We start from the raw sequence: 22,924 nt of genomic DNA on the forward strand, positions 1-22,924 counted from the left end.
AGCAGGAAGCCTGCTTCCCCCCACCTCTGTCTGTCTCTCTGCCTACTTGTGATCTGTGAAAAAAATAAATAAAATCTTTGAAAAAAAAAATAAATTGAATTTTAAAATTTTATTCTCCTTCCTGAGTGGCCCTTGCCATTCTCCCTCCCACTCCCACACTATTCATTAGGAACACTTCAATCCGTGAAGCAGAAACTAAGTGTAAACTCGATGCTCAAAGACCCCGGGTCGCCTCTCACTTCTGTGTTCTTTCCCATCTTCACAAAAGGACTTAAAAATGGCCTTCCCACAGAGAAAGAAGAAAAAACAAACAAAAACAAAAACAAAAACCAGAAATGGGACAGGGCTCTAAACCAGCCTAGTCAGTTTAAACCTCAAGTCCTGTTGCGCATGTATGACGAGTGCATGTATACATGTATGACACGTATGACAATTCCAGGGAAAGATGCTAACGGGTAAGGAAACGGAGTCGGGATGCTGGTCTACAATCCCCTCTAGAGGTGCGTCCCCTTGACTCAACCAACTGCAACAAACTTGAGAAGCCATGTGGCCAAGTTCACGTGACTGCACTCAGCTTGAAAGATAACAGCTTTCCCACCCTTCCAAAAACTCTATCCAAACAGAAACACTTGTTCTGCTATGCAGAAACGATGGGCGCTTCTGCAAACGCCTTTCGTATTACTGTATCACGTTTATTACAAACACAAGAAGCCAGGACAACCGTCACAGACAGGTGATCCCTCACGCTTCCTTTCCAAGCATCTCAGCATCTTGCCCCTGCCACCTCCGAGTGAGAAAGGCATACTGTCACCAAATGATAGCGCTCCGCAGTATCTTAGGGGCCAAATCCTCTTAGAATCGATAATTAAGAGGGACCCCCTTCCTCCCACTCGTTTTAATAGCATTAAGGGATTACTGACAATGCGCTGGGCTGTGTGACTGCCTCCCCACACGGAAAGGGATCAGGTTTAGAAATAGGTTCTCCAAGGGCGAGAGTCTGGGACTACTGCGGGTAATCTGTAAAAGGACCTGGTCTTCCAAGCCTGGGGTGAAGAAACAGGAACACTGCCTTCTGACACAGTGTTAAAATAACAGCATTGCCATGCAAGGCAAATCTGTTTTATCAAAGGATATTCTCAAGTCATTATCTGTTGAGATCACATTTTTTTTCATTTTTTACTAGTTTCTTTCTTTCTGGTTTTTTTTTTTTTTTTTTTTTGGGAAAAAAAAAAATTCAATGCTAATTACCTAGAGGAGATTCTGAAGACCCAAGCTCTGCTTTCTGTCCTTGAAGGCTGGTGTAGGGAAGGGACAGAGACCAGGTGCTGCGGTTCTAGTGCTCTGAAAAGCCGATCAGTTCCCGTGTGCCTGTCTTTATGGCTGACAAGAACACTGCTGCCTTTAGGAGCTCTGAACGGAAACCACAGAAGGTGCAATTCCAGTCACTCTGACAAACCCGAGCTCAGTGTTCAGCTCTGTCGCAAGCAAACGGAGGGGCTACTCATGGTCACAGACTTGACAGCCCACACGTGCCGTTGCACAGAGGTCTCTCCCCTGTCCCTCTCAGCCTTCCCCAGAGCTTCAGGGCACGGGACCAGTCCCTGCTGGGGTCCCAGTTTTACTCTGTTAGAGAGTAAAATTTCCCTTTCCAGGATGGGCTTGGGAGGAGCCAAGAGAATGGAAATCAGAAAGTTCTTCCAGTACTTCAGGCAGTTTTCCCGACGACCACACATTAGTTGTATAAACCCAGACACAGATACCTAAGTGAAACGAAGAATACAGGTAAACTCTAGATAAGAAACAACAAATGTTGGAGGGGCTGTGGAGAAATGGGAACCCTCTTACACTATTGGTGGGAATGCAGGCTGGTGCAGTCACTTTGGAAAACAGTGTAGAGGTTCCTCAAAACATTAAAAATAGAGCTATCCTATGACCCACCAATTGCACTACTGGGAGTTTGCCCCAAAGATACAGATGTAGTGAAAAGAAGGGCCTCAAGCACCCCAATGTTCATAGCAGCAAAGTCCACAATAGCCAAACTGTGGAAAGAGCTGAGATGTCCTTCAACAGAAGAATGGATAAAGAAGATGTGGTCCATATATACAATGGGATATTACTCAGCCATCAGAAAGGATGGATACCCAACTTTCGCATCAACATGGACAGGACTGGAAGAGATTATGTTGAGTAAAATAAGTCACACAGAGAGAGTCAATTATCACATCGTTTCACCTACTTGTGCAGCATAAGGAATAACGTGGAGGACACTAAGAGAAGGAAAGGAAAAGGAAAGAGGGGAAAATTGGAAGAGGAAACAACCCATGAGAGACTGTGGACTCCGAGAGACAAACTGAGAGTTTTAAAAGGGAGGGGAGTAGAAAAATGGGTTGGCCTAGTGATGGGTATAAGGTGGGCACGTATTGCAGGAAGCACAGGGTGTTATAAGCAAACAATGAATCATGGAACACGACATCAAGAACTAATGATGTATTTTATGGTGACTAACATAACACAATTAAAAAAAAACAACTCGATATAATTCAAGTTTAAGAGCTCTCCCCTCGCAAATAGCCAGTCTTTGCCCAGAATATCGGTAAGATTTCAGGAGAAAGGGGGAGCGGGCAGAGTTTCTTTCTCAATGGAAGGATAATTTTCTCAACCATTTTTCACTTCAAAACACGGTCAGAGGGCCAAAGGTAGTTCCCTAAAAACTTACCTGAAAATCCTTCTTGTAGTTGATAGTCATGGGAGACTGCTTATGAGTTGGTTGCTGCTTAGACTCCCAGGGAAGTGTTTTCAAAAGGGCAAATGTCATGCAAGATCACAGGTTGCAAGATGATAAGCCTTCTCCTGCTCCAGCTGAAGCATCATGGAACTTTCAAGTTAAAGTAGTGCAAAGAAGTTAATTTTCTCTTTAGACAAATGAGCTCCTAATTGGCATCTTCTTTGGGGGATTTTGGTGGAGACGAAAGAACTGGAGGAACCAGAAGCAATCCCATTCAACAGCTTCCTCTACAAACCATCCATCAACCTATTCTTACGGTGCCTGTTCAGTCAGAGCGACCTATCTTTCCTTCCCACTCAAATTATTTACTGGAGGAGCTTTGATTTGGCAAAATAAGATAACTGCTTGATGAAATAAGGTTAACAGGAGAAATGGTCTGACAAATCCCCAACAATAAACTCTGTTTAGAATGTAAACAAACTCTGTTAGATCACAGGAAGAACAAACAGATTATAAAAATGGCCATAAAAAGCTGATGAGCCCTCCTAGGGCTCCAGGCAGGTTTCTCCACTCCCCTCCAGCACAGGCACCTGGCAGGGAGCCATGGACCTCCTCCTTCCTAGCAGTGACAGTGACGTTAAAGATTTATTATTGTGATCTCTGTAACTTGTAACGCCCCAAAAGCACACACATGGAGCTCCATGTTCGCAATGCAAATCCCCTTTCCAGATAAAGACTGGTTTTCTTCTGACTGCTTCTTCTGTATTTATAATCAAAAGAGTTTATTAAAAATGACTGGGTTTCTCATGTTTCTAATGAGACAAGAGGCTGTACTAAAAAGAAATCCTTTTGCAAAAAGACAGTAAGTAAAGGTACTCCAAATACAAACATTTGTGATATGAGAAAAAAAGCAAAAATCATCCTAAAGTGTCTGACATGCTAAAGCTTCTAACAAGAGGAAAAGATCCCATCAGAAAACTTCAGGGGAGAGTCATCTGCTCCCTGACAAGTTCACTTATGTGTGATTTGGTTATCACTTCAACTGTGAAGCTTGATAGAAAATGCCAAAAGATCCAATGATGCCTCTGGGAAACGTGCTTTTCTCTCCTGAATCAAGGAAATTGCAAAGGAAAGCTCTAAATGTCACAGAATTAATATTCCTTTTTCTATTAATTAAAAACTATAATTTATGGGCGCCTGGGTGGCTCAGTGGGTTAAGCCGCTGCCTTCAGCTCAGGTCATGATCTCAGGGTCCTGGGATCGAGTCCCACGTCGGGCTCTCTGCTCAGCAGGGAGCCTGCTTCCTCCTCTCTCTCTCTGCCTGCCTCTGCCTACTTGTCATCTCTCTCTGTCAAATAAATAAATAAATAAAATAAAAATCTTTAAAAAAAAAAAAACTATAATTTAAAAACAGAGGTAACAGAGGTAACTGGCTGGCTCAGTCAGAGGAGCAGGTGATCTTGATATCGGGGTTGTGAGTTCAAGCACCACATTGGCCATAGAGATTACTTAAAAAATAAAATCTTAAAAAATGTGTGTGAGTGTGTGTGTGTGTGTGTGTGTGTGTGTAAAACATACGTTAATAGAACATCATGCAGGCTTTAGAAAAGTATGATTACCAAAACTTCAGTAACATGATCACTCTTAATAAACTCAAAGAAGTACATTCTGAGGAGTGTCTGGGTGGCTCAGTGTGTTAAGTCTCTGCTTTCAGCTCAGGTCATGATCCCGGGGTCCTGGGATTGAGCCCCACATCAGGCTCTCTGCTCAGCAGGGAGCCTGCTTCCCTTCTCTCTCTCTGCCTGCCTCTCTGCCTACTTGTGATCTCTGTCTGTCAAGTAAATAAATAAATAAAATCTTTAAAAAAAAAAAAAAGAAGTACGTTCTAAAAGGATAAGTTTATTTTATATAAAACACTGATAAAACCAACTCATTATGTTCAGAAAGTACACAGAAAGTGATTTCTTCTTTTTTCAGATGATGTGAATAAATTCTTCCTCCACACTCCTTGGGTCAACTGGCCCTCAAAGTATTAATATTTATTAGAATTATTCAGAAAATTTTAAATTTGTACTCATAATAAAAAGACAGTATTCACCACTTTTTGATGTTCATTTTCATCTCTCTGTGCCAACCAAATGTGATTTAATATATCATTAAAAACGAGAACTGAGGACACTTCCTGGGTTTTGAGCACAACAGCTCCTAATTTATTGATCAGTATCCTCAGAGAGACCGGGAACTGCCGTCCAGTTACGAGGAGTCCTCACTGTGGGAGTCGTGAGGGCTACGGGGCCAGAAGAGTTCCCACTGCCAGGCGCTCAAGTGTTCAACTTTCAATTTTATTAAGATGGCGTCATGGGAGTTTCAAAACATCCAGATAAATAAGCCCAAGAAAAGCCCGGATTATCTATTATCAGGCAATCCTCCCATCAGGCCAGGTTTTAGCATGCCCGCCTGCCCAGACTTGCTGTCTCAGTGTCTGTCTCTCTCTCTCTGGGACGGCACTGCTGACTTCTTCACCGTCATGAGGAAGAAAATTTGTAAGGAGAGAGTGGCTCCTCCTCTAAATGAGTAATACCTCTAGCGTGATAAGCCCCACCCCTTCATCAAAGTGAAACTAGCCCTCTTGATGCCACGGGCAGCTCATGAACCCCTCAGGGCTACTGTCCACATTCAGCTTAGGTAGACCATTCCATGACCTCTGGGAGGAATCCTGAACACAAGAGGACATCGTACCTGGCCTTGAGGAGCTCATACAGTTCATCAGGTGAGAGGGTTTGCTTCCTGTCTGAGGTCACGACGGAGCCAGGGCAGGTGCCTTGAGGAGCACAGCCAATTTAACAGAAGAAAAGGAAGAGTACAAACTCAGCAGACCGAACAGCAGACGTGTCCCTGCTTCTCAGAGTACCCTCCTGGCCCCTGGCCCAAGCCAAGTGGAGAGGGATGTTGCCTGGGCACAGGGAGGAGGGGCTTCCTGTGGGGCTGCAGCCTTCCTTCCACCCCCTGGTCTCCAACAGGTGAGGGCGCAGCTCCCCATCAGAGTTGAAGTGGGCTCTGTTTTCTGGGGACACTGCGAGTGGTGCCACACCAACAGAGAAGAACTTTCCCCTTCCATTCTCCAGTCCATTCTTTCCACTGTCCTGAGAGAGACGTTAGGTCCATTTTTATGACTGACCCCCATGGGTTTGAGAGAGACGGAAGGGGGAATAACCATGCTCACGGCGTCAGGCTGGACTGCTGGCATGAGCGGAGCACCTTGAAATTGCTGGAAGATGCATCCAGCTCTCCCAAGACAGGCAGGGGAAGAGCCCATGGAAGAGTCCTCACCCCCCTCGCCGCCTGCCCCTGGAAAGGATTTCACATCTGGGCAGAGCTCATAGCTGCTGCATTCGCTGCACATGTGCAAAAGCAAGATCGCCCTGGTGGCAGTGAAAGGACAGAAAGAACCACACTGGGCAGTGTCACTCGGTGTCACACATTCTGCAGGGTCTTTTATTTACATGACTTTTTACAACCCGAGTAACCCTTCTAAGGAGGTCACGTCCCATGCTGCAGATGAACAACCTGGGGTCCCGCAAGGTTACATAATTTGACCAAGGTCACCCAGCTCTGAAGTGGCAAAACTGAAACTCTCCAGCGATTTTCAAATAATCCCTGGCAATGGCACTCTTTTTCCAAAAAGGATCTCGCTTCAATCACGAAGAGCTCGGAGAATCAAAAGTTGACTCTGTATTTTAAAAATATCTCTGAAGGAGAGCCACTGGGGCCAGGCAGCCAGATGGCAATGATTTCCAGAATGAAAGTAAGAGAGAGCACGGACCAGAGATGGGATCTCCCTCAGAGAAGCCCCGGGCAGGTCGGTGAGACAGTCTTTCAAACGTTAACCTTTGGTTAGCAATTCCCCCAATCCCACTAGATCAACCATAGAAAACTAAAGGATAAACCTTCATGGTCCCGACACTTATATTTTAAAATGACACTCTTGACTCTTTCCACGAGCTGCTTTTCGCATGTGCCCCTCAACAGTAAGAAAGGCTGCCTCCCTTTATGGGTGGACTGCCGCAAGATGATGCCTATCTAGCTGCTAAGTAACCGATGCTCACTGAGCGGCACCTGCCACAGGAAGATGACTGACATCCCGAGAGCACTGGACTTGAAGAAAAGAAAATGGAGTCCCCAGCGTGGTAACCCAGGGCCTGTAGCTGCATACCACCTCTGTAACCAGCCATACCGATCCAAGGTCATGTCGACCTCCACTGATACTTATAAAAAAAGCCCCCTCTGAAAATGAAAAATAGCCCAGCTCCTTTCCTAAAGGGTCGGCTTCAGAGATGGTTCAACAAGAAGCACAACAGTTTTTTTCCATCCTCCCCCACGCCCGCCCCCTTTGGTTGGGGGCAAGCCAGAAGCTGGGTCATGGAACCAGCAAGCAGTATCTGGCGTTGCTCCTCAGGATACACTGTTCATGAAGGTCTTACATAAATGAGGGACGCTCAGGCCAGGACAGAGAAAACCATGGGCAGATTTGCCTTCTAAGCATTCAAATAGGAAGAGAAAGTTATTAAAGGAGGAGGCTCTCGCCGTCATGGAAGATGCCCAGCAGCACGGTGCTAACTTCCAAAGAGCTTCAAGGCCAGGAGAGGTGTTGCTATAGACCTTTAGATCATAACTTGAGAAAGTACCGTGGACATAATAAGCTTTACTGAGTGCTCTAATAATTTCATTTTATAAATAAGGCTTATTCCTGAATTTAAATATTATTTGAATATGATGAAAAATATTTAAAAAATGGAAAGACTGTATTAGAAGACTTGAGAAGCAGTAAAATCACTTCCCATTTGACAAAAGATGATTTTCGATTTTTGCACATTCGTTTCATGTACTACCGTGACTCTCCACTGTGTTTTTCCCTGTAGGAAAACAGGAAAAGGATGTGATGCTCTCTCAGGGTCCAACATCGAACACTGAACAGGATAAACTAAGCTCCCAAACAGAGAGGCTAGAAGTAACCTCTAATAACAGGTGTCTTTTCTCTTCTATTTTAATGAGCTAAAAATGCACTAGTAATAAGAGCCAGCATAAACCTCTGAGTTTTCCGCTAGATGTTCAAGCAACTCTCTTAAGTTATATGCTTTTCTTATAATGTCCCGGAACATAAAATAGCTTAAACCTCTATTTGTGGTTTTAAAAAGTCCTATCACAAGGATAATACATGACCTAGTGATGCTTTAAGAAGTATATGCAAATGTTTTAAAAGTATAAAGACTCTGTCAAAAAGGCAGCAGGGGAATTGATAAGAGACCAGACTGGTATTCAGCATGACAATGAGACTGACCTTCAGATGTGAGACTCAATCAGTATTTTTTGTGAAGAAATAACTTGTGCATCTATTCTGTTCTAATTTGGTACCAACAACTATGACATGAAATTTAAGGAAGAAAAAAAAAAAACTTCCAGTAATTTCTAATCCCATTTCACCCAGAAGTTTGAAGGCAATACTACATCAGTGTTGTGCTGAGAGATTAAATCAGAGAAAGAAACTAAACCCGGATCTTCAGAAATTGTTCAGTAAGTGACACATGCCAACAAAGCTTTACTGCTAAAACCATGTACCTTTTGTCACTGACATCACACCTCTGGCTTTTCTTCTACCTTCAAGGCTGCTACTTCTTGGTATGTTCTCTAATCAGCCTGAAACATGGAAATCCCCAAAGCATGGTCTTAAGTCTTCCCCAGTCTCTGCCCCCGCCCATGACTTAGTACCAACTACATGCTCATAACTCTCAAATTTATGTCTCCACTCCAAATTTCACATCTGAACTCCAGACCCATCTGTCCAAATGTCCACCTACTCGTTCTCCCGGGATGCTTCATGGGCATCTCAACTGTAATGAGTCCAAAACTGAACTCAGGAACTAAACTTAGGAATAAAGTCTTCCTTATCTAATCAGATGATACCACCCTCCATCTATTTGGTCATGCTAAAATCTGGGCATATCCTGAACCACAATTTCCTACATGCTGTTACCAGTGTTGGTTGATGCTGCCATCAAATCCTGTCTCCGCTCTGTCCACAAATCTCCAACATCACCTCTGCCATCCCGTCTAAGCTCTGTTGTTTCTCCCTTCATGCATTCTTGCCTCCTCTGACCCCTTTATCTCAAAACTGCCCAGTGGTGGTAAATCAGCTCATGTATTCTCTCTTTCAAAGCTTGCTCTTTGGAACAAGTATCCAACCCTTATCGCCTCCCACAGGGCATTTCACAATGGCCTTTGCCCAGCGTATAAACTTTCCTACTACCTTCTCTCCCCTGCTATGATCCAGTGACAGGGCTTTCTCTCTGTTCTCGAAAACACCGAAGAGTTTCTTTCTCAACCTGCCTGCATGGTTTTTCTCTTCGGCACAGCTTCTCCAGACAACTTTCTCTTGTTTCTGCCCCCAACTTACAAGACAGTTCTGGGAAACATTCCATTAACCTTCTGACTCACGACCCTCTCTCCTAGCAACGTCTATGTTTTCATGGCGCTAACCACACTAATCATCACATCATTACTGACGATGTAATTTTTTTTTTTAAGAATTTTTTTTTTTAAAGATTTTATTTATTTATTTGAGAGAGAGAGACAGTGAGAGAGAGCATGAGCGAGGAGAAGGTCAGAGAGCGAAGCAGACTCCCCATGGAGCTGGGAGCCTGATGTGGGACTCGATCCCGGGACTCCAGGATCACGCCCTGAGCCGAAGGCAGTCATCCAACCAACTGAGCCACCCAGGCGTCCCACGATGTAATTTTTTGTACCCCATTACCAGATGATAAGCTCCTTGTCCACCCCACTCAGATTTTCTCTAGCACAAGACACAATCAGTGCCTAGAACACAAGTATCTGTCAACCAAACAATGCTAATATTTAAGAGAAGGTTTTTTGGGGTATGCCCCAAGTCTTTGACCATGACAGCCTTAGTTCATATTAGGTGGCTAATTTAAGTATAAATTTCATAGCTTTTCTTTTCCTTAACATGTGTGTATCACCCGGGGGTCAAGATTAGGAGGAAAAGGGACCGGATTTTAATCCCGTATCTGTACTTGTACGTAGTAAGCAGGCTTTAAAAACAGTGAACTGCTTTTTCAGAAAGGACTCCTCATGGCTCTCATACTCTGTATCTGTGAACACACAGAGTTTTCAATCCAGAACAAAATTTTGTATACCACCCCCCCAAAAAAAAATCTATTGGCTAGAATTCTCTGGGTTTTTCTTGCTTCCAAGTCTTTCTCAATGTCACTTTCTTTTGATCTCATGATTTCTGAGAACCCTGAATTACAGTTCAGACCCATCAGTCAGAGCCTATGGATGGGAAATGCAGAACCTAGGTCTCTGCTTCCTGGCTATTTCCTTCTGAGACTAGTAATGATGGTAAGGCCCAGGCCCAGCAAAGCCCGCACTGCAGGTCTGGATGGGCAGCTGCTTCCCATGTTACTCAGATGATTCCTTCGTGGTTGTAAGATCCTGCAGGGGCCTGTGCTTTGTTCTACTCACATTGGCCTCTCTGCTGTGCAAAACCTCTACGCCCACCCCCACTTCTCAGAGGCTGCCTCTCCATAGCCCTTGTGCTTCCTGTTCCCAGGCCAGGCACTCCCCTCTCCTGGATAGTCTAATGATTCCTTCCCTCCCTTCCTTCAGGTGCCGGCTCAAATGTCAGAGGGCTATTTCGTGACTATGGTACACCACTCCCCATCCCAACTACTCTCTATCTGTGGGACCTGCTTTATTTTTCTTATGATCTGTCACAATAAATTATAGGCTATCGTTTGTCTCCTCCAACCGGAACGTAGGAGTCATAAAGAGAGAAGCTTTGTTTCCTGCTCAATATCCAGGGCCTGAAACAGTACATCGTAGGCACTCAGAAAATATGCATCACATGAATGAACAAAGGAATGAATGAGTGATGCTCTACTAGAAACCAAGAAGGCAGCAGGATCTTCCAATCTAAAGCTTCAGGAGTCGCTGAAGGTCAGAGAGGAGGGTGCTGATGAGGGTTAGGAGGAGGAGCTTAGGTTGCCGGGCCTCAAGGCAGGAAAGCCAAGAGACACCCCCTATTTGCACGCCCACCTTCCCTACACCCCCCCCCCCATTGCACCACACTGCAAGCTGAAGAAGAGAGGACTCAGTTCATGGGGTAGAATGTGGGCTTGAGTGCCAGGGGCCTGCCAGTCAGCAGGTCTCCTGCCAAATGAGCAACGAGCTTCTGACAGTTGGGATGGGCGAGGAGAAACTCCCGCAGTAGTACCAGAAGAATGAGCGTCAGGATGCAGGTGGCCTTATTTCCTGGAAACGGACGGCATGTGCCGTCTTTTCATCTTTGTCTTCTCTTTGTAATTTGACTTTTAAAAACCACTTAACCAAATTCTGAATTTAAGTCTTCTGTGAATTAGTCCACAGTTTGACTCACCGCCACTCCCTTTCCCCGAGCTCGGACGCAGGGAGACCAGTGTATCATCCTTCAAATCTGTTATCCTCAAAGTCCTGAGCCCTACTAGAGCCTTCTAGGCTGTGAGTTCCTCCAGAGGGGAAGCTGGTGTGCTCCCAGCACTGACCGCAGTGGCCAGCACTGAGCACGCACTTGATAAACATCAGAGGACTCAGTGAGTATATTTCGAACGAGATCTCCCTGAAGACACCAAGCTAAACATTCACTAGCAAACATCACTAATTACATGCTGTTATTTTCTTCTGCTCAATTACGCAGGTGTTGGATAGAGTTAGTTGTGGATAGAGATTAGTTCAAGGATTGGAAGACTCACAAAATACATAGGGATTTCCACATGTGTCAAAGAAGGTGTGATAAGACCACCATGAGGACTTCCCAGAGATTTCTACCTATATGGCACAGGTGCGGGAGTGGGGGACGATGTACAGAAGATAATTATATTTGTGAACTTTATTTTTATTTTCAATATTTCATTTTTTAACACCCTGAATATCATTTTTAAATGTTATTATTATTCAGAAGCTCCTGTGTGGTTCAGTCAGTTAAACATCTAACTCTTGATTTCGGCTTGGGTCATGATCTCAGGGTGGTGGGATCGAGCTCTGAGTCGGCTTGAGATTCTCTCTTCCTCTCCCTCTGCCTCTGTCCCCCCCAAACAAATAAATCCCTAAAAAATATATTATTAATATTCAGAATAAAGTTAACACTTTATCTAAATATTTTCAGAGAAATGATTTAGTCTTTTACTAAAGAGTCTGTGTTTTATATCTTACAGTGGCTTTCTTCCCCTGACATCATAGAAGATCAAATATAATTAATACATTTACTAAATGCATACACATCACTATACGAGCCACAGTTAAAAATTTAGGTTTCACATAACAACAACAACAAAAAAAGCACATTAGACTGACTGAGCTGTTTATATTCTACAGAGAGGACTATATTTATATTAGTATTTAATGTTATATTTATATGAAACAGTCTTTGAAGAGGGACATACTAAATATGGAATGTCTTCAGCCATGGAACGATGTATGGCACACCTTGGGTTTCTAAAGTGATGGGTGCTTTTGCTCCCAACCCCCTACTTTTAATAAATGGTCTCAAACATCAGGCTCCAAAAGAAAAACCCTCTTGTAACTTCCAAGCACGTTGAGAATGAAGCCTTCCCTCTTCTCCCCGGACCCCCAATATGCAAGGCTGGCTCTTATGATCTTGCACGTATGAGCCAAGATGCCTTAAACACAGAGAGGTCTGCCCTGACCATCTGATCTCCAAAAGATTGCTTTACCTCCTCACAGCCCCTTCCGCATCCGAACCCACCTTGTTTGTCTCCCCCTCTAGAATGCACCCTCACCACAACCTTGGCTTTGAGCCCTACTCTATTCCCAGCTGCCATCACCTAGGTAATTGCATCAATTATTAATTAATGAACTTCCTACAGAGCTTGAATTGACTATCCCATGCATATCCCATCCGTTAAGTGATCATAAATTAGGGGTCCTGCTTTCCCACATGGTTTTCTACATCATCGTGCAGGATATGCCTCGCATTTGACCAAATGGGTCGTCAGTATAACTTGGCGGCAACTTCTGAATGAAGCTCACTAAGTCACAATTTGTTGAATAAATAAAAGAAAATAATTGTGTTCAAAGTTACTGACAGAGATCCGTAAAAGAAAACGGAGTTATAATGCTGTAATGTTCTTCCTCAACTTTCAGAAGAAAATCAGAAGTCTTTTGATTTTAGTTGTGTATTATTTTTGTAGAAAAATGGCAGCTGTGAAAATATTGAAAATGGCACTCAAAACTCAAAACCCAAGTCAAATGGACTGCGATAGGAAGTTTAATAGTTCTTTTACAGTTGCAGGAAATATTTCTGGACAAGAAAAAACCCCTGCAAAGGTTTAACTAAGATGCAAATTCTGCCTTCTTAGGGAATGAGTCAAAGTTTCTCACTATGAAAGCTAGATACTAGGATGTGACTGGCTTTTTTTCTGGAAAAGGGAGCAAAATCAGAAGGTTCAAAATTCAGAATCTTCAGCTTATTGGAGGGGAATCAGCAGTTTTAGAGAGCAGGTGTTCTGGAAAACCTCAAGCGTTTTCACATTTTATCTGGGCCCTCACATTCTGCCTACTGGTCAACCTAGTCCAGAGTTCCCTCCTGGGAACACAGCCATCAACAGAACAGGCACAGGTTTGCCCCCCTTAGCTTACGGCCCCTCTGAACAGTGTAGGGACCATGAGCACAAGAGTTACAACATCCCACCGAGCTACAGACACAGAGGAGGCCAGGGCATACTAAGCAAAGTGGGGCTCTGGCTCGGAAAGTTTTCCACAACATGGTCTGAAGAGTACCCTTACAAGATGTGCATTTTATGATTTAAAAAAAAATTACTCACAAGCTTATCTGCTCTCTGCCTTGTGCCTCTATCTAGATGTATAATCAGGAATGTGTGTAAATACATATTTAAAACTTGAATGGTTTATCACAATATTTTAACGATCTAGATTCCAAAAGAGAGGTTTTTTTTATAACAAGGAAACCAAGTACGTGGTTAACAAAAATTGCTACTCATTTTGAAATGGCGACTTTTCTTATTTTAAAAAAATACACAGAACCCTAGTTGATGAAGGGGGTATTTCCATGCACTATCAATCACAAATTTACCTATTCTGAAAATCAGTTTTGCATTAAGTATCAAGAGACTTAAAACAGCCATACCCTTTGACCCAGGAATTAGCCTCTTCCATGGATCTTTCTTAGAGAAATAATCTGAAATTTGAACAAAGATTTCATCAAAATGCCACTTATAATGCCAGGTATTTGTAAAAGGCGAAAGATTTATGCGATCTGAAGAGAAACCAGAGTATTAATGCCAGGTATTTGGAAACCATCTAAAGGTCCAATTTTAAGAGAACCCTTAATAAATTGGGCTATATCCACATAATCAAATATTATACAGACATTAATAAAGCTTGCTGAGGCGTTGGAAAATATTTAGGACATAAGGTTAAGCCAACAGAGCAGGTTGCAAGATGTTATTAACTATGGAAAAAAATTCATTAAAAATGAGGAAGAAAATGTCAAAATCTGATGGGTACTTTGGGGCCAGGGGATTATAGTCTGATTTGTTAGACTTCATGTATTTTCCAAAGTTTCTATTGGGAACGTGCATTGCTTTGATGATGAGAAGAAGATCTCTTCAGAAATGCTAAGTAACTCTACTTTATTACTAAAACATGCACACAAAGGTTCACGGAGCTGATCAGATCCGTGGTTTGCCAAGTGAGCCCAAATCTGTGTGTCTCCTATCCCTCCATCAGCACAGAGAATACTGAAATTCCCTGGCTTCACCCTGCATGTCAGCGCCAAGATGCTGATTCTCAAAAAGGAAAATATTCCTCAGCGGCTGCCAACCTATCTGCACCTCGGTGACTCGCTCACTGTTTGCCAAAAAGCTGGCTCCTTGTCCTCGTTCCTTTTACCTGAGGAGCCTCGAATATGCTTTACCGATTCTAGTATCTCTATCAGCTTGATTTCAGGGTACTGCAATCATCAGTTTACCTCTGGCTCTCCCTTTAGCTTATGAAATTCTTGAGATTCTTGGCATCCTGACATCCGCAGGATCTAGCTGAGTAACTAGTAAGTAGTGGCATTTGATAAATTCTGTTAAATACATTTTACGGTCTAGGAAGAAAGCCACCTCCATAGCCCCCAAGAGAAACATTCACGAACAGGACCCTCTTGTGCTGGAAATCTTGGTATCTGGAATCAGAAACAATCTGAGATATCATTTCCAGCTTAGGAAGGAGCAGAGCCTGGCCCTCCCAACCAGGCCCTGAGGTTCTCCTGTCAGAGGGAAATGATTTTGTGGAACATCAACACCAGACAAGGCCCCCCTGTGGTCACGACAGCTCAGGACAGAAACAAGGCCACTCTGTAATCACACCTGAACATATTTCTGTTCTGACAAACAGAAATAAGGACACTGTCTAACCCCTAGTGTGACCGATGTCCCCCTAATCGGGCTCATCAGGGACTGCTGCTTCTTCGCCAGTTATTGCATTAACCTCTCTAGTTTTACGTCAGTTAAGACTTACTGAGATAGAAAATCACAGGATTATTCCTGCTTCAATCCAGAGCAGAAGCCCTGCTTCTTTAAACCTTCCCCAAATCGTACAACATAAACTCAAATCTTAAAATCTTATAAGTAATTTCTAACACCCTCTTACTGAGACCCTCTGTGTTTCCCTATGGTGTGTGCCTTCTCCCTTGCTTAAACAAGTAGCAGCCCCAACCTGTTCCACCAAGGGTTATTTCTGGTGCTGGTCAGAGAGCACTAGTAAGTTCTTAATCCTACCTGCACTGTTCTCCTCTCACTCTCTGCTCATATATCGTCATCAGAACTCACTTCCTCCTGGAGGCCTCCCTGGATTGGCCTTTCAGGTTTTAGATGGTTCCGTTCTTTTTAGTCTTCATAACATTTAGTTCAACTGCTACTACTAAGCTTATATTTCATAATACTAGCCAGCACTGTGATCTTGATTGCACTCTGAAAAATCTTTCTAACTCTAAAATCACCTTGTCTTATTGTGTTGCTTTAAAAATTTTATGGATGATTATATTTACCTCCTCAAATAGGTCTGAGTTCTCACAAATATGCCTGAAATATAAATTTTTATATACCTTCACATTCCTTTCTACTTATCGTCTGTGTGTTTGTATGTGTATATATGTATACACATAGCCCACTGCACATAATGAAATCCACAGTCACACGTCTGAGCAGATAATAGTTTGATCTTGCATTTACTGGGGAATAACATAATGTCACTGCTGTTCTGTCAGTAAGCAGTTTCATTCAGAGTATCTTCAAGGATAGACCTTTGTAGCTGGAAAGTGTTTCATATACCTACCACATTCCGTGTCCGCTCGTGCTCTCCCTTCCTGACTCCCTCCCCCTCCCTCTCTCTCTATGTATCTACTTATCATATTTCAGGACAAAGTACCTGTCCATATCAAGGTAAATTCAGGCCAAGGCAGCTGGCAGAGGTCCCTTCTCTTCAACAGAAATCAGTGACTAAAATTAAGCCTTCCGAACATCTGACTTGCTGACGTATCTGTCCTGCAGAATGACAGAGATCCTGCTCGGAGGGGGAAAACCTAGCGGATTATGGGTTCTCGGCCAAAGCCGAATATAATCCTGCTGGACAGCCCCCTCCGGATGACCTGCTCCCCTCTCAGTGCTGATGACTGCAAGTCAGCTCTCAGTCTCCCTTCACAACCATATGCCCTGCTGACTTCCCCATTTCTAGTCCCCAGACTTGACATTGACCTTGCCTGCCAAGGCCGGGATGACTCCCTGAAGATCCAGAATGAGGTCTCGATTCAGACAGAACTGGGTTTCCATGACAGCGCCTTCCTCTCCAGTCTGGCTCCGGGAGCTCAGGAAGATCACCTAACCTTTCTAAGCCTCTAGTTCCTGGCTCAAAGGGAAAAAGAAAAAAGAAAGAAGACAGAAAGACAGACAGACAGAAAGAAAGAGGAAAAGAAAGCCTAATATTTACCCTCCCAGGACTGTAATAAAGATTTGGTGGAGATTATGTATCTAAGGCACGTGGCCGGTGCTCCACAAATGTTAGCTCCTTTTTTCCTAGCGGTGCCTGACAACTAATAGTATCCTGTTTCCCTCTGAGGAGGTGCCCAATGTCTGTTCTTCCTGCCTTACACCAGGAAGGCATTTAAAGCAGAGCAGATGGCAGAGTTCCTGTTCTCAGACCAACAATCAAGCCCCAGTTGTTGTACTGATGGGCTCACCTGTTCGACTTCCTGATACCACTCCCACTTCCCTTGCTCCACTCCAAACCCCAAACCAAGAATCTAGGTCTGTTCTATTCTCGGTTTGGTTTGTCCTTTTTTCCCTGGAGCATGGGTGCTCTGCACCTGTGCCCTGATGACCTCTATTCCATCCCCTCTGGAACTTCTGTCACTTTAGTTGCTTAGTAGAAGCCCCGACCTTCAGTTTCACCTCACCTAGAGGACTCTGACCGTGGTCTTGAGGGGTAGTACGGCAGTTTATTGAAGTAGGGGTATTTGTTTTGGACGGTCAGGGTTTGAATCCCAGTGCTACCGCTTCATGACCACGTAACCTTGAGCAAGTTATTACCTCCCTAACTTCCAGTGTTCTCACCGGAGACGGTTTTTATGAGATTTAAAGAATATGGTGAATTCAAAACATGTAACACAGGACCTGGCATACTAGGTAGGTCCCCAATAAATGTCAGTGTTACATGCATAAACATCGTGCCCGTTGGACTCATCGTGACCATTGGCCTCCTTTCTACATAGCCAGTTACCACATACCTACCCACAGCACACAGCCATGTCACCTACTACCTCCCACTGATCTTCCAGATCCATTCATTCCTCGCATGTCAACACAGAATGTCCTTTATCCAGTCATATGCCCTTACCAGACTCATAATGTCATGCACACCTCCCAATATTCTAATTTGGTACCTATCATCTTAGGACTTAGATCCTAAGTGGTAACTCTAACCTATGCCTGCTGCCTCCCCCTTGCCCAACTCCCATGAACTCAGGGAACCTCCATGAATAACGGTACTATGTTCATCACTTCACTTTCCTGTTCAAACATTTGCTAGACGGGTAGTCCCTAAAGGAGGGGGTCTCCAATTTCATGATCTTTAGATGACCAGGGCTTCTGATTATGAAATGGCTAGGCTGGAAATAAAGCACAGGGATATTTACTAAAAGTATGTGGATACAGATAAATGGTGGGCTCCTCCGTCAGAAATATTCCTGCAATCACACCTCTTCCAGCAACGTCTAGACACGAAGGGCATTACTTCATCACTGGGCTTTGCCTTGGTTGGGAGGAGGATCCCACTTTTGTAATAGGTATGGTCTTGGGCACCTGAGCTGCCTCCATGTCCAAACTCCACACCACTGTTTAGGGGGTCTGTCCTGAAAAAGAAGGGGACAATGCTCCTCGATGACAGACATGTTGTTTTTGATTGACCATATCGGTAGTTTCAGAGAACCACACCTCAAAGGGATCTTGACACGATTGCCCATCGTGGTGGACCCGCCAGCCACTGCCTCCCCACCCTACCACCACCACCATGTACACAGCATGGGGCACATGATCTAGTTCAAGACTGCAACTCTCTGATGGATGTGGACTGATATAGGGCCAGTCAGAGCCCTTGAAGGAACTATCTATGAACAGGACCTGGAAGAGACAAAACCCCTCTTTTCTATAGCTCAAAAGCCCAAGAAGGCAGGATGGGAACTACTTGATGGTCAGCTTTCCCAGCACATAGGAAGGGGCCTCAGAATGAAGCTGACCCAGAGAGCAAGGAGCTGAGAAATAGGGAGAAAGAGAGGGAGCCCTTACAAAGCCCACGTGAGCCTCTGGGTTCTCGCCACGACTGAAGCAAGGTCAATCTTGCTGGATTTTCCAGTCATATGAGCCAGTAAATCCTTTTTTGTATAACATAGTTAAATAGAGGTTCCTCACACATATAACGAATCCTGACCAACTCCCTTGGCCAAGGACGCCGGGTGGGGGCACCTGCCCATCCTTGATGTTCTATCTCTTCAGGCAGAGAGGAGGGCACCACAAGAGGGAATGGAGAGATCCATATCTTCACGCCTTGTTCGTATTCTTGACTCCTGTGTAATTTCACCCCCAGGGACAAAAAAAAAAAATCACAACTTGCTCCTAGCATACATCCCATTGCAATACAACAGCCCCCCAACCCCTCGCCAATCCCTGCCTTTACAGGAGGGTTTCCTTTTCCCAGCTGCACTCGAAACAATTTGAAGAGTCTTACCAATGACTCTGTAAATAGTCAATCCCCAGAATTCTTGCTGGGGCAAGGGAGAGAGGCGAGGTGGGGAGGAAACACACAGAAATAATCAGACTAAACATCAGCAACAGAAATCAAGACATTTCAGGAGGTTTCGCTCTCTTAGAGACTTAACTTTCAGAATGTAAACTAAATTTTTACTCAGAAACTTGAACCTCCACTAAAATCAGACACCCACCTTATCTCTCTATCCCATGAACACAAGGTTTCCAAAGCACGTTGCAGCTTCTCCTATCTCTATAAGTCTGCAGAAAGGCAACGGGGCATATGGGAACACATGTGCTTTGTAGTATTTTCCCAACTTCCTCACCTTTCTGCTCTCATTACCTCTTGGGGATGTTGTGAAAAATCAATTGCCATTATTTGTGAAAATTCATCAAAATCTGTCCAATACTCAGCGAAAGTTGGCATTTATTATTTATTATGTATTATAAGCTCAGATAATCAATGATCGGTCAGATCTCCTTTACCTCGTATTAGCATCATTATTACCCTTTCCCTGTGTCCAGCATGGACATGTCTTGCCCGTCTTCTTTTGTGCAACTCTATTAACTGCACCCTTCCCAAATTACACTTTGGCTTCTTCCTCTCAATTCCACCAAAACTCATCACACAGCACTTTAAAGAAACAGAAGATCACAGGTCTGAAACCCTCAATCTGCTGATGAGAGGATGAGGGTGTAGAAGCCCTCGAAGCCGTTACATATCCAGGGCCACTCATTCAGTGGCTTAGTCAGGAGAACTTGGGTTTTTCCAAGCCCCCATCCAGAGTCCTTTGCAACCCACCACACTATTCCCCTGTGTGCACCAGTGCCCTGATGCTCAAGGACCATCCCAGATGCTCAGTGATCTGTGCACACTTTCCAGCCCTCTCCACACCAGACTTTAAGTTCCCATGGGAGAGGTTACCTTGCAGTCCATCAGCCAGTCCATAGGAATACATCCAACATGTGTTCATCCGTGTTCTCTGAGTGCTTGGGTACAAATCAGACATGAGCAGACAAATCCTATCTTAAGTTCTGAACCAGATACACTTACCAAAACTGCACATCATCTATCCCTTAATAAAATGAAGGGTCCATCTCACTGCAGATGTGGTTTTTGGTCCTTATACAAGTTTTGCTTTTGTTTTTGTTTTCCAAAAGCATTTTGTTTGAGGAAGACTTCCTATGCTGTCTCCTATTTAGGGAGAGTATTAATAAATGAAATTTATTTTGAAAGTGTCTTCCCTTTAGATGCTATATTCTGTTTAATAAGTGCATTATTATGAGGACTTATGAATTTATCTTCTACTAATTTGGCTTAAGAAATACAAAAGGTGACATCTGCTTCTCTCCTTGTTTTTATCTATTTTCCTGAGGTCAATATGAATTTCTTTCCCTTTATGCTGATAATCTTCAGGGCAATGAATAAATTTACACAATCGGTTCATATTCACTCCCCCTACGTGTCAGTGGTTGGTTATCTTCTCCACCAAGCGAGCTGTTGTCAAAATTCTGAAACCACACAAGTCCAACTATAGCAGTCTAGCTCTGGGAGCATTCAAAAGCTTCACTAACAATTCTTCCAACTTAAAATAACAAGTGGAGCCATCCCTCCTTACAATGAGCCTTCTTGAAGAATTCCTTTTGATTATGGGTGCCTTTGGGATACCACATGGCTTTTACCTGGACCCGACTCAGAAGCAACAGGTAAAGCCTTTCTGTGCCGACAGCCTGGAAATCACACACAGAGACTTCCCACGCAACAACTCCCTCACTGAAGGCTTTCCCAGCCTAGGATACAAAGCTAATTATAACCAGAGTTACAAATTATAGCTAAATCATCCCATAATTATGAGCTCACTAGTAGGACTTGGTTAGCATAAATCATTTCTAACACCTCAGTATATATTTTTAAGAGTTAAAAAAAAATCCTGTATCATTAAATTGCTGAGACCTTTAACTATAGTTTCCACTTAATGAAAACATTATTTTCTGTTTAGAGGGACTCCTTTCCTTCACTTAAGCTGTTTGAAAACCATGAAACTACAAGCAGATGCTTCTGCCCAGATAAACAGTAGTGGAAAAACAAGGGTTTAAAAAGTTTCAAAATCTAGCCTATTTCTCACAAATTGGTAATATATTCCTATATCGGCAGCCAAATAACAAACTGAAGGTCAATTGATAAAAAGTATGTCTACAATGCAAGACATGATAAACCATCAAAGTAAATAGCTTTTACAGCGAACTGGTAATACCTATGCATAAAGCACTCCAGAAAGTGTAGCTCGGAACTTGGTTTGACGGCAAAACCAAAACAGTTCAATATTCTTACTGACAAGTAAGAACAGATGTCGATTCCTTAAATATTTTCTATGCATACAGTTGTCCACGACTACTTCTGAAGCTCTTCAGAAGAAAAAAAAAAAAAAAACCACAAGGTTAAGAGACACTTTAATGCAACCTATGTAGTTCTGAAATACACCAGACCCAGGTGTACTGGGATAGACTCCAATTAGTAAATTACATATATGTGAAGCATCTGACTTTCTGTCATCACCGGTGCCTGGTACTGAATAATGAATTATTTTTTATTACATGTGACACACACACACTTCTCCATCTAAATCGAAAGGTAGTAAATAGACAAAGAGATCTTACACCTACACAGTGTGAAATACTGGCGTGGATAATTAATTATAGCAGAAGAATGATTAATGAAGCAAATCTTGCAAAGCCTCAGTTCTTTTTCTGAAGGACGGGCTATGTGACTATATAGGGAGAAAAGTAGTGCTGAAATCGGCAAATAATCGCTCTGCCTCTCCATTTTGCCCATGTAGATACTCCCAGGTATTGCTTTAAGAAACCCTGACTACACTTCGCTCCTGCCAGGGACTACTATAAACTGACGCCGCGGACGTCTTCGCCGAGAATGCTGACTCTCTGGAACGGAGACAAAGGAGGGTGTAGCTCGGGGAAGCCTCGTCAGGCGCTCCGAGGCTCCGGGCTCCCGGAGGCTGCCCCGCAGAGCTTCCCTTGCGCTCCGAGGGCTGGGGAGTCCGAAACTGATGGCGGACTTGGTTTATTTCCCAAACTTCGGGAGACAGCGTTTACCCTAACTCGGGCGACTGAAGCACGGGGGAGTGGGGGTGAAGAAGCGCCCCCTCTGCGGCTGCCGCGGCTGCCCACCCACCTCCCCGCCCCCCGACAGCACCTTCCCTTCCCCCCCTCACCTGTCCTGAACGCGCGGCCTCAGCGGTCCGGGGGTCTCTCCGGACTCTCACTGCAGGAGCAGTTGGGACGTCGGGCGCCTCTTCAGACGAGCGGAGGAGGCGGCGGGCTCGGGGGCGTCAGCGGGAGTCTCCGCAGCCGCCGGCAGTCGCGGGCTCCCTCCCCATCCCGGCTGGGCTCGGGCGGCGGACGCGGCGCGGCCACCGCGGGAGGATGAGTCAGGCGAGGGGGCGGGCGGCTAGGGCGGGGGACCGGCAGCGGAGGGTGGGGGGCGACCCTTACCCCCGCGCCGTGGGGGCGACGGCGGTCTCGGGGCGCGGGCCGAGCTTCTACCTGTGCCCGCCGCGGGTCGCGGGGCCGCTGGCCGCCGCCATCGAGCGCAAGGAGCCCGAGCGCTCTTGCCCTCGGAGGTCAGCGGGCGCAGCGCGCCGGCCGGGAGGCAGGGACTCGCCGCTCAGGAGTCGCCGCCTCCAAGAAAGACAAAAGGGACCCGGGGGCCTGGAGGGTAAAAGTTTTCTGCTCTCGTCCAGACAGATCCCAACCACCCCTCACGCCCTAAGCAAGGAAGAGGCGGGCTGGGAACTGGGGACTGCGGGCT

General features: G+C 44.6%; 1 protein-coding gene across 2 annotated transcripts in view; it reads right to left on the minus strand.

The window, feature by feature from the left end:
* Positions 1–22,577, minus strand: part of TMEM200A (transmembrane protein 200A) — a 72,733-nt gene extending 50,156 nt beyond the window's left edge. The window contains exons 1-2 of one of the 2 annotated variants that reach the window (XM_044249027.1): positions 5,465–5,542; positions 2,717–2,875 (exon numbers count right to left, since the gene is read on the minus strand). The gene's annotated coding sequence lies outside the window, so the exon portion shown is untranslated. Of the gene's footprint in view, positions 1–2,716; positions 2,876–5,464; positions 5,543–22,328 lie in introns of those variants that run through there. The other variant, XM_044249018.1, reaches the window with a different exon arrangement.
* Between the last annotated feature and the right edge of the window lie 347 nt (positions 22,578–22,924).

The sequence above is a fragment of the Neovison vison genome, chromosome 1 (assembly GCF_020171115.1).
Source record: "Neovison vison isolate M4711 chromosome 1, ASM_NN_V1, whole genome shotgun sequence".
In the NCBI taxonomy this organism is placed as follows: domain Eukaryota; kingdom Metazoa; phylum Chordata; class Mammalia; order Carnivora; family Mustelidae; genus Neogale; species Neogale vison.